This window comes from Myotis brandtii, unplaced genomic scaffold (assembly GCF_000412655.1).
Source record: "Myotis brandtii unplaced genomic scaffold, ASM41265v1 scaffold1350, whole genome shotgun sequence".
NCBI lineage: Eukaryota > Metazoa > Chordata > Mammalia > Chiroptera > Vespertilionidae > Myotis > Myotis brandtii.
In genome coordinates, this window is record NW_005354801.1 from 7433 (window position 1) to 18215 (window position 10783).

Below are 10783 nucleotides of genomic sequence, written 5' to 3' on the forward strand. Positions count from 1 at the left end.
TAAACAGAATAAACTGGTGAATATAATAGAATCAGGGGCATAGAAAGGGAGTGGACTGACTATCCTCAGGAGGGGGGAGGAGTGTAGGGATGCGGGAAGAGACTGGACAAAAATCGTACACCTATGGATGAGGACAGTGGAGGGGGGGGTGGGAACCAGGTGGAGGGGTCAATGGGGGGGAAAAAGAGGAACAACTGTAATAACCCGAACAATAAAGATTTAATTTTAAAAAAAAAAAGAATACCTGCTACAGAATAGGAGCTGTACTCACTAATATAAAACTATATTCCTAGCCTTCTAGAGATGAGCTATATGAATTCTATAATTGTAATGAAACTTCTCTATGTCCAAACTCTGGGCAGTGCAAAACCTCATGAGACAACTCTTTCACTACCCTATTGAAATAAACAATTCAGATGTACGGTATCCTTAAAAACAAAACAAAAATCCTTTAGATCTAGAGAACCTGTCAGACATTCTATATTCTCATTGCCAAAAGTGACTGGCATTAAGTGAGTAGTATTAAGCCTATAACTGTGTTGGTACAGTTAACAGGCTAAATTTCACCATTATTCATAAAATTTTAAAAAATTCACATGGCTCCCTACCTTTAACATCTTAGCACTATTTTATTATTATACTGATTATATGGCACCCTTGAAGTATGGTACACAGATGGCATAGAAGGAACAGGCAATGACTGAAGAACATGCATGGTGGCCATAAAGGCAAAGATGGGTAAATAAAAAAACATCTTTTTGTTTTGGGGAAGGTGGCAGATTCAGTTAGGAAGGCTAGGTTGAAAGCAATGGCAGCGCAACCAGGTGGAAATGTTTAATAGGCAAGGATAATTATGAGACTCATGCTTGCGTTACAGCTCAGACAGAAAATAAAGATCTGAGAAATATTGACAAAGTGTAATCTACAGAGTATTACATAGTTACTTAATTCATAATGTACAAATAGAATTCTAAAGAAGCCCTTGAAAGAGAAGGGAATTAAGTCTTTCTTAAAAGACACCAACTACTGTTACAGAGATGTAAGCTTTACTTCACTTAAACTAAAATATGCATACTAAAGGTAGAAATAGAAAATTTTCTTTTAGCCCTGGCCAGGTAGCTCAGTTGTTTAGAGCATCATCCCAATATGCCAAGGTTTTAGGTTCAATCTCCAGTCAGGGTACATACAGAATCAACCAATGAACGCATAAATAAGTGGGTAGAACAGCAAATCAATCTCTCTCTCTGCCTTCCGCCCTCTCTCTAAAATCAATTAAAAAATTTTAAAAAAATTTCTTATAAACATCAAATATTCATTTGAAGAGTTTCTAGTAAGCAAAAATCTCACAGGAACAAGGGAGCATGCCATGTTGACTAGTCTAGACAGTGGGGACATAGCAGTAAACAACGAAAGTCTCTTCTCTCCTAGATCAGGAGGAAACAGAAAATAAAGAGTGTCCCAAAATTCACGCAAGAAGTAATTTTGATAGAAAACACAGGTTTATAATTAAAAATTGTAAATTTTTTATTGATTCATAAAGTATACAGTATAGGGTTATGTATGGAATAGCATATCGGGTAAATGGCCTCCACAGCTTTGCTGGCACATACGTAAATGGATTATGGAACAACAACAAGTGGATGCTGATTTTTCTAACAAAATCATCTTCAGCGATGAGGCTCATTTTCATCTTGATGGCTTGGTTAATCGACAAAATTGTCGCATTTGGGATTCAGAAAATCCACGCGTGATTGTTGAGAAACAAATGCATCCATAACGTGTCACTGTTTGGTGGGGATTTTGGGCTGGAGGAATCATCGTACCATTCTTCTTCGAAAATGCGGCTGCTCAGGCAATAACAGTTAATGGTGCTCGCTATCGCGACATGATAATCCAGTTTTTTGTGCCTAAATTGCAAGATATGGATGTGGACGACATGTGGTTTCAACAAGACAGTGTCACATGCCATACAGCCTGAGAAACAATTCAATTACTGCATGAGTCATTTCCTGGTCGTGTAATTTCCCGTTTTGGTGATCAGAATTGGCCGCCCAGATCATGCGATTTAACGCCGTTGGACTTTTTTCTTTGGGTTTTTTTGAAGTCTAAGGTTTATGCCAACAAGCCCACGACCACCCACGCCTTGAAGAAGGAAATTGAGCGCTCTATCAACGAAATTCAGCCACATTTATGCAAAACAGTCATGGAAAATTTCAACAAAAGAGTGTGTATGTGCCAGCAAAGCCATGGCGGCCATTTATGCGATATGCTATTCCATACTTAACCCTATACTGTATACTTTATGAATCAATAAAAAATTACAATTTTTATTATAAACCTGTGTTTTCTATCAAAATTACTTCTTGCGTGAATTTTGGGACACCCTTTAGATGAAGAGACAAATATATAATTTGGAATGGTACTAAATTCTTAAAAGAAAAATAAAGCAAGGTAAATAATCAGAGAATGACAAAGGCTATTTAGAATATACTTGATGTGGAAAGCTTCTCATCAAAGGAAACATGTGCGTAAAAAGCTTAAATGAAGAGAGGGAGAAAGCCATAGGAAGATCTATGAGTATATTCACCCCATTCCAAAAATCGGGTAGGTGTACCTTCTCAAAAACCAAAAAACATTAAATGGATATATTTTGTATTTCATAATTTTATACCTCTTTTTATGCAGAAAGAACCCACAGTTGACATAATTTACCTTTCTTTCCAGCTCCCCTGAATAATCCTCTTCTATAGGATGCCTGAAACATAGATTATGCTGATGCCACCACATCCACAGAAAACCCCACTACAGACAATAGTTAATCTGAAGAAATAAGTTAAGATGATGCAATTGACAGCCTTAGTTGGCTTTGCAATAAAACAAAAATCCTAATAATGACATTTATAACTGGGAAAACCTCACAATTTGTAACACAGTATTTGATTAACACCTAGTAGACTACCTTCAATCCGTAGCTAGGTTCTCTTGCAATGGGGTTTATGATGTCACAGTACATATGCAAATTTCACATGCAGTGGGCCTGCATTCAAAACAGTTAATAAGGGGTAAAAAAAAAATGTGAGTTGACAATATAACAGATTTTGCTATCAACTCTGTTACTGAGAAATCAAACCTATATACAATTAATTATTTTAATGACAAAGCTACAATGAAAATCCATTAACACACCAAGCAAGAAGTTGGAAAACTATCTTGATTTCTGTGTATTAAGACAGGATTCTCAAAGGACTCTGTTTCTTCCATGGAAGAAGTGTTTAAAGAATATTTCAAACATTTTAAGGTGGAAAACAGGAAAACAATATTATAAATGTGAACACTTGAATAAAGATGCAAAATAATGAACATCACAAACTGATGAACAATAATAAATACAGAGACAAAGAAGCATCAAACAGACTGTCAAACTTCAGCGGGAAGGGAGGGGAGGGTTGTGGGGCGGTAAGAGGTCAACCACATGTATGCATGCATATAAGCATAACCAATGGACACAGACACTAGGAGGGTGAGGGCATGAGCGTTGGCGAGGAGGCGGGGGGAAGGCGGCGGGGAGGTCAATGGGGGGAAAAGGAGACATATGTACTACTATTTGTAATACTTTTAAACAATAATAAAGAAAAAAAGATAGCACAGGGTTACTGATAATGGTTTGTGGAGGATATAGGTCCCCAAAATACTAGTTCAAGCATGGATTAAACAGTAACAGCCATCTCCAGTAGCATAAGCAACAAATGCACTTACATGCTATGTTAACATTAAAAAAAAAAAAAAAAAAAAAAAAAAAAAAAAAAAGCCAAAGCCGGGAAGGATAATAATATTCAGAAGGACATGTCAGTCCAAGGGCGTCAACTTCGAAACAACAAGAAATGTGAAAAGTGCTTGTAGCCTTTCCTATTGGCAAAAAAGATATAAGGTAAGAAAAAAAAAAAAAGATATAAGGAGTGTCTCATATAGCCCATGATCTTGCACCTAATAGATGCTTAATATCTGTTCATTTGACCAGCATTCTACGTGCAGCTTTCTTATGGTATGCCTGGTAAAAAAAAAAAAATTAGCCCTAACCGGTTTGGCTCAGTGGATAGAGTGTTGGCCTGCGGACTGAAGGGTCCCAGGTTCGATTCCGGTCAAGGGCATGTACCTAGGTTGCGGGCACATCCCCAGTGGGGAGTGTGCAGGAGGCAGCTGATCGGTGTTTCTCTCTCATCGATGTTTCTAACTCTCTATCTCTCTCCCTTCCTCTCTGTAAAAAATCAATAAAATATGTTTTAAAAAAATTAGAGGAAATGTTTATGTTCTAATAACTGGCAAGTGTTTGTTCAATAAATGAATTAGAAATCTCTTAAAAAATAGTAATAAATATATATTTTTTAAAAGTCATAATAACCTTGGCTGGTGTTCCAGTTCAAGGGCATGTACCTAGGTTATAAGCTCTATCCCCTGACCCAGTCTGGGCACGTGTAGAAGGCAACCAATCCATGTGTCTCTCTCACATCAGAGTTTCTCTCCCTATCCTCCCCACTTCCATTCTCTCTGAAAAGCAATGGGGAAAATATCCTCAGGTGAGGATTAATAAAAGTAAAATAAAAAAACATAATAAACAAAATGTGGTATAGTAGGTACATATAATGGATTATTCAGCCTTAAAAAGGAAGGAAATCCTATCACATGCTACAACATGGATGAACCTTGATATTATATTAAGTAAAATAAGCCAGTCTAAAAAGACAAATATTGATGATTCCTCTTATGTGAAACTAGAGGCCCGGTGCACAAATTCGTGCACAGGTCGGGTCCAGCCGGCCCGCCCTGATCGGGTCTGATCAGGCTGAGCCAGCCAGGGGGTGGGGAGAGGCTGTGGGCAGATGGCCAGCCGGCCCTTGCCCTCTGGTCGAATTCCAGGTCAAGGGGACTATTTGCATATTAGTCTTTTATTATATAGGATATCTAAAAGTAGTCAAATTCATAGAGACAGATGGTAGAATGTTGGCTTCCAGGGGCTGAAGGAAGGAGTAACAAGGAAGTTGTTGTTTAATGGGGATAGAGTTTTAGATTTGCAAGATGAGAAAGTTCTGGAGATCTGTTTCACAACAATGTGACTATACTTAACACTACTGAACTGTACATTTACACTTGTTAAGATTGCAGGTTTCATTCATTTTCTTTTTTTAAAATAGATTTTATTGATTTTTTGTTTTTTAGAGGGATAGGGAGAGATAGATACATCAATGATGAAAGAGAATCATCATCAATCAGCTGCCTCTTGCATGTCCCCCACGGGGGATCCAGCCCACAATCTGGCATCTGCCCTAACCAGGAATCAAACCATTGGCCTCTTGGTTCCTGGCTCGACGCTCACCCGCTGAGCTACACCAGCCAGGCTTCATTCATTTTCTTACCACACAAAAAACAGTAAAGAATGATGGCCTCAAATATGGTGAAAATTATAATTAACTTGCTTCTTGTCAGGAAAACACTCAAGAAATTGATTTTACCAAAGGCAATGGGACTGATTTCCTCATTATCTCATAGATATAATTGTAAAGCTCTGGTGAGCTCATATTCTTGGTCCCAAAATTACAGTTCAACACACAGAATGGCTATTGGTACCAGGAATTATATGGAAACAATTACTAATATAAATCAAAATGAATAGTATTTTTAAATTTTCCATGCTCTTTCATATACCCAAGATCAGAATCTAAATCTGTGTGTGTGTACTTGTGTGTGTATAGTATTCATGCACATATACAGTTCTATATGGTAACTATATATAACATATATTAATACTTTTTGCAAATTATGGATTTTCCAAGGTAATGCCCTCTGTAATGGTCTGGTTCAACACTGAGTACCCATCCTATATAATCCTATATAATAAAAGGATAATATGCAAATTAACCCTAATGGCAGAACGACCCGAATGACTGCTCGACCAGCCACTGACCACCTCTTGGTCCTTTTCCCTGGCTGGCAGGCTCCAATTGCCAATGGGGTGGGTGGCGGTGGGGGGCGGGGCCAGCTGCCAGGGAAGATGGCCCTGATCACAGGCCAGGCCTAGGGACCGTATCCACGCACGAATTTCATGTGTCAGGCCTCTAGTCTATCTAATAATAGGATAATATGCAATTTGGATGGGACACCGTCACGTAACGACTGATCAGCAGACTGCATCCCCGCCCCCTGCGCTGGCCCGGAGATATGAGGCTCGCATCCCCGACCCCAGCAACAGGCCCCGGGAAGTGAGGCTTGCATCCCCGCCCCCGGCAATGGGCCCGGGACGTGAGGCTCGCATCCCCGCCCCCTGCGCCAGCCCGGGGACTTGAGGCTCGTGTCCCTGACCCCAGCAGCAGGCCCAGGGATGTGAGGCTCATGTCCCTGCCCCCTACGTCGGCCTGGCAGTCCGCAGGCGCTCGGAGGTACATAGGCCTCCGCTGCGGCCCGGCCCAGTCCAGGTGCAGGGCCATAGCGGGGCCTCTGTGCGCCTGCACCAGGGGTCTGCAGGCCTCCCCTGGCTCCAGCCTACCTCTTTGGGGCAATCCATTGAGGAGCCCCGGATGGGTGGGCAGGGCCTACCTCTTTGGGGCGATGGATCGCGGGGCTTCCTCATTAAGACAGGGCACAGGCCAGGCTGGCCCCTCCCCACCACCACCGCCCCAAGTGCACGAATTTCATGCACAGGGACACTAGTGTATTATAAGTAATAAAGAGTGCTTAATGAAATCTAAAGCCAAATTGCCTGGGATCTAATCTTGGCTCCGCCTTTTACTCACTGTGTGACCTATTCAGCCTCTCTGTGTCTTATTTTCCTCAACTGCAAAGGAGAATGAAAATAGTACCTTTTCTATAAAGTCAATGCACATGTAAAGCACTTAGAAAAGTGCCTGGAAAATACTGAGTATTCAATAAATGCTCAATTTTGTTATTTTTATTGTTGTTAATTTTATTTAAGTTAATCTTACATTAAATTTTTAATTACATTAAAATATTTTGTTAAATCTGCAAAAATAGAGGTCTTCTACTACATAGAATATACCTATTTAAAGGCAAACATTTTTCCTGAACTATTTCTACTTGCATTGTCTTCATCTTATATTGTCGCTTAATACATGCAATACCATAACCAGGCTTTTCTCTCCCCTGGCTTTTTGGAGAACAATTAGAGTTTTATCTCTGATAGGGCTTAAGAAAACTCTGAAAGGCACTATTAAGATGTCATCACAATTAATCAATAAAGTGAAAACTTCCCAAAGCCCATGTTTTCCAAATGTAATTCCTTTAACACTATGAGGTTTACTAGTACAAAGGTTGTAGTAACAAAAAATAAGACAAGATAAATAATCTTATTCAAAGAAGAAACTATAAAAATGTTGCCCTTTTTCATATCCCAATGTCCTGTCTACTCTTTTATTGTTGTTCTATTTTTATTGTGGTAAAAAATAGAGAATATAGCCCTAGTCAGTTTGGCTCAGTGGATAGAGCATCAGCCTGCAGACCGAAGGGTCCCAGGTTGGATTCTGGTCAAGTGCATATGCTTGGGTTGTGGGCTCGATCCCCAGTAGGGGGCATGATTCTCTCTCATCATTGATGTTTCTATCTCTCTCCCCCTCTCCCTTTCTCTCTGAAATAAATAAAAAAAAATATATAAAAATCACAGGAAACTCACATTTAAAAAAAATAACAAAATTTACCAACCCTGAAACTCTATACCCCTTAAGCAACAGTTCCCCTACTTTTAGTAGAGAAAAATCTAAGAAAAGGATAAAAAGAATAACTGCATTTATACCCAGTTATTTTCCCATTATAGCTAGCCATTACTAAAACTAAGAATGTTAACATCAAACAAAAAGTATCCAAACCTCAAAGAAAATCATTATAATATAAACTAGAGGCCTGGTGCACAGATTCGTGCACTGGTGGGGTCCCTCAGCTTGGCCCGTGCCCTCTTGCAATCCGGGACCCCTTGGGATCTGGCCAAAATCGGCAGTCCGACATCCTCCGAGGAATGTAGCAGTGCAGGAAGTGGCAGGTGGTGGGGAGGAGCCTGAGCCAGGCCAGGCGCTGCTCTGCTCATCCCGGCCCTGCTGCACCTGCCGCTGCTGCCACTCGCTAGCACTGCTACGGAGGCGGGAGTAGCTCGCGCTGCTGCAGCTGCGCTCATGAGCCTGGCTTCTGGCTGAGCGGTGCTCCCACTGTGGGAGCACACTGACCATCATTGGGCAGCTTCTACATTGAGCATCTGCCCCCGGTGGTCAGTGCACATCATAGCGACTAGTCAACCGGTCGTTCGGTCACTTAGGCTTTTATATATATAGATGACAGAAAACATTTAGCTATCTCTCAAATACTAGAACAAATTGGGATGCACTGTCTTATGATTATCCTATATAATAAAAGGCTAATATGCAAATCGACTGAACGATGGAACAACCGGTCACTATAATGTGCACTGACCCCAGGGGACAGACGCTCAAAGCAGGAGCTGCCCTCCGGTGGTCAGTGCGCTCCCAGAAGCTGGGCTCATGGTTGGTGAGCACAGCGGCGGTGGCAGAAGCCTCTCCTGCCTCCGAGGCAGCGCTAAGGGATGTCCAACTGACGGAGGGCTCCCGGACTGCAAGAGGGTGCAGGCTGGGCTGAGAGGTGCCCCACTCCGCGCCGAGTGCATGAATTTTGTGCACCAGGCCTCTAGTAAGTACAGAAACAAAATCTTTTTCTGAAAACTGACTTTGATTGTTTTATACCTGTTGAAATTACCTTTGAATATCAAATTTTATTCAAAGCAAAATATTATCACTTTTAATACACTGAGATGAAAAGATAGAGTACATTCTAAAGCCAAAATTAACCTTTAAAGAAATCTATTAGCTATCATATACAGAGTTTTCAAAATATTGCCCTGGCTAGTATTCACAGTGGTTAGAGCGTTGGCCTGCGCACCAAAGTTTCTCGAGTTTGATTCCCAGTCAAGGGCACATACCTGGGGAGAGACCAAGATGGCGGCATAGGTAAACACCGGAGACTGCTGCCGCAAACAACCACTTCAAAAATACAACTAAAAGACGGAACGGACATCACCCAGAACCACAGGAAGGCTGGCTGAGGAGAGACTCTTCAACTAGAAGGAAAAATAACAGCACACCGAGGCTCAGAGGAGGCGCAGTGTGGAAAAAACTCAGGTGCGGAGGTGCGCGCGCAAAGCGGGCTGGTGGCTGAGAGCGCGGTTGTCGTTTTCGGTCAGGGGGGAGTCTCAGACTCTGAGCTCCAGATACGGGCGAATCGCTGGGGACTCGGACCCAAACGGGAGAAGCGGGAGTGTCTGGCATCAGTTGGAAGGCAGCTTTCCCTCCGAGGTTTGCAGCGGTTCCGGGGGTTCTGAGAAGCAGAGCCTCTGGGAACGGGACTGAGAGGGGCCATAACCGCTCCCTCCGCCCGCCCGCCCTGTTGAGCCCGCCCCGCCCAAGCCCTGCGCAGAGCCATTTGCCAGATCGCCTCAGGCAAAGGCTAGATTAGCACCTCCCCAGAGGACAGAAGTTTTCCGCGGCAGACACAGCTGATTCACACAGCCAGTCGGCCTGGTGGTCAAATCCCTCTAGTATTAACTACAACAATCAAGGCTCAACTAGAACAAGACTGCGCACAAAGACCACTAGGGGGTGCACCAAGAAAGCATAAAAAATGCGGAGACAAAAAAACATGACAGAAATGGAGGATATAGAGCTAAAAATCGCAATTTTGAGGGCTTGCAAAAATGTGCTAGAAGCTGTCAATAAACTTGAGGAGAGAGTCACGAAAACTAATGAGACCCTCGATGCTATGATAAAGAACCAACTAGAAATTAAGCATACACGGACTGAAATAAAGAATATTATACAGACACCCAATAGCAGACCAGAGGAGCGCAAGAATCAAGCCAAAGATTTGAAATGCGAAGAAGCAAAAAACACCCAACCGGAAAAGCAAAATGAAAAAAGAATCCGAAAATACGAAGATAGTGTAAGGAGCCTCTGGGACAGCTTCAAGCGTACAAACATCAGAATAATTGGGGTGCCAGAAGATGAGAGACAGCAAGATATTGAAAACCTATTTGAAGAAATAATGGCAGAAAACTTCCCCCACCTGGTGAAAGAAATGGACTTACAGGTCCAAGAAGCGCAGAGAACCCCAAACAAAAGGAATCCAAAGAGGACCACACCAAGACACATCATAATTAAAATGCCAAGAGCAAAAGACAAAGAGAGAATCTTAAAAGCAGCAAGAGAAAGAGACTCAATTACCTACAAGGGAATACCCATACGACTGTCAGCTGATTTCTCAACAGAAACTTGGCAGGCCAGAAGGGAATGGCAAGAAATATTCAAAGTGATGAATACCAAGAACCTACAACCAAGATTACTTTATCCAGCAAAGCTATCATTCAGAATTGAAGGTCAGATAAAGAGCTTCACAGATAAGGAAAAGCTAAAGGAGTTCATCACCACTAAACCAGTATTATACGAAATGCTGAAAGGTATCCTTTAAGAGGAGGAAGAAGAAAAAGGTAAAGATACAAATTGTGAACAACAAACATGCATCTATCAACAAGTGAATCTAAGAATCAAGTGAATAAATAATCTGATGTACAGAATGAACTGGTGATTATAATGAATCAGGGACATAGAAAGGGAATGGACTGACTATTCTTGGGGGGGAAAGGGAAATGGGAGATGCAGGAAGAGACTGGACAAAAATCGTGCACCTATGGATGAGGACAGTGGGTGGGGAGTGAGGGCAG

At 41.8% G+C, this 10783-nt stretch overlaps 1 long non-coding RNA gene across 1 annotated transcript in view; it reads right to left on the reverse strand.

Annotated features, from left to right (window-relative positions):
* Positions 1-2680: 2680 nt before the first annotated feature.
* Positions 2681-10783, reverse strand: part of LOC106725088 — a 32844-nt gene continuing 24741 nt past the window's right edge. Inside the window, exons 3-4 of the long non-coding RNA XR_001360964.1 lie at positions 2960-3037; positions 2681-2755 (exon numbers count right to left, since the gene is read on the reverse strand). This is a non-coding gene — a long non-coding RNA (uncharacterized LOC106725088). The remainder of the gene's footprint in view (positions 2756-2959; positions 3038-10783) is intronic.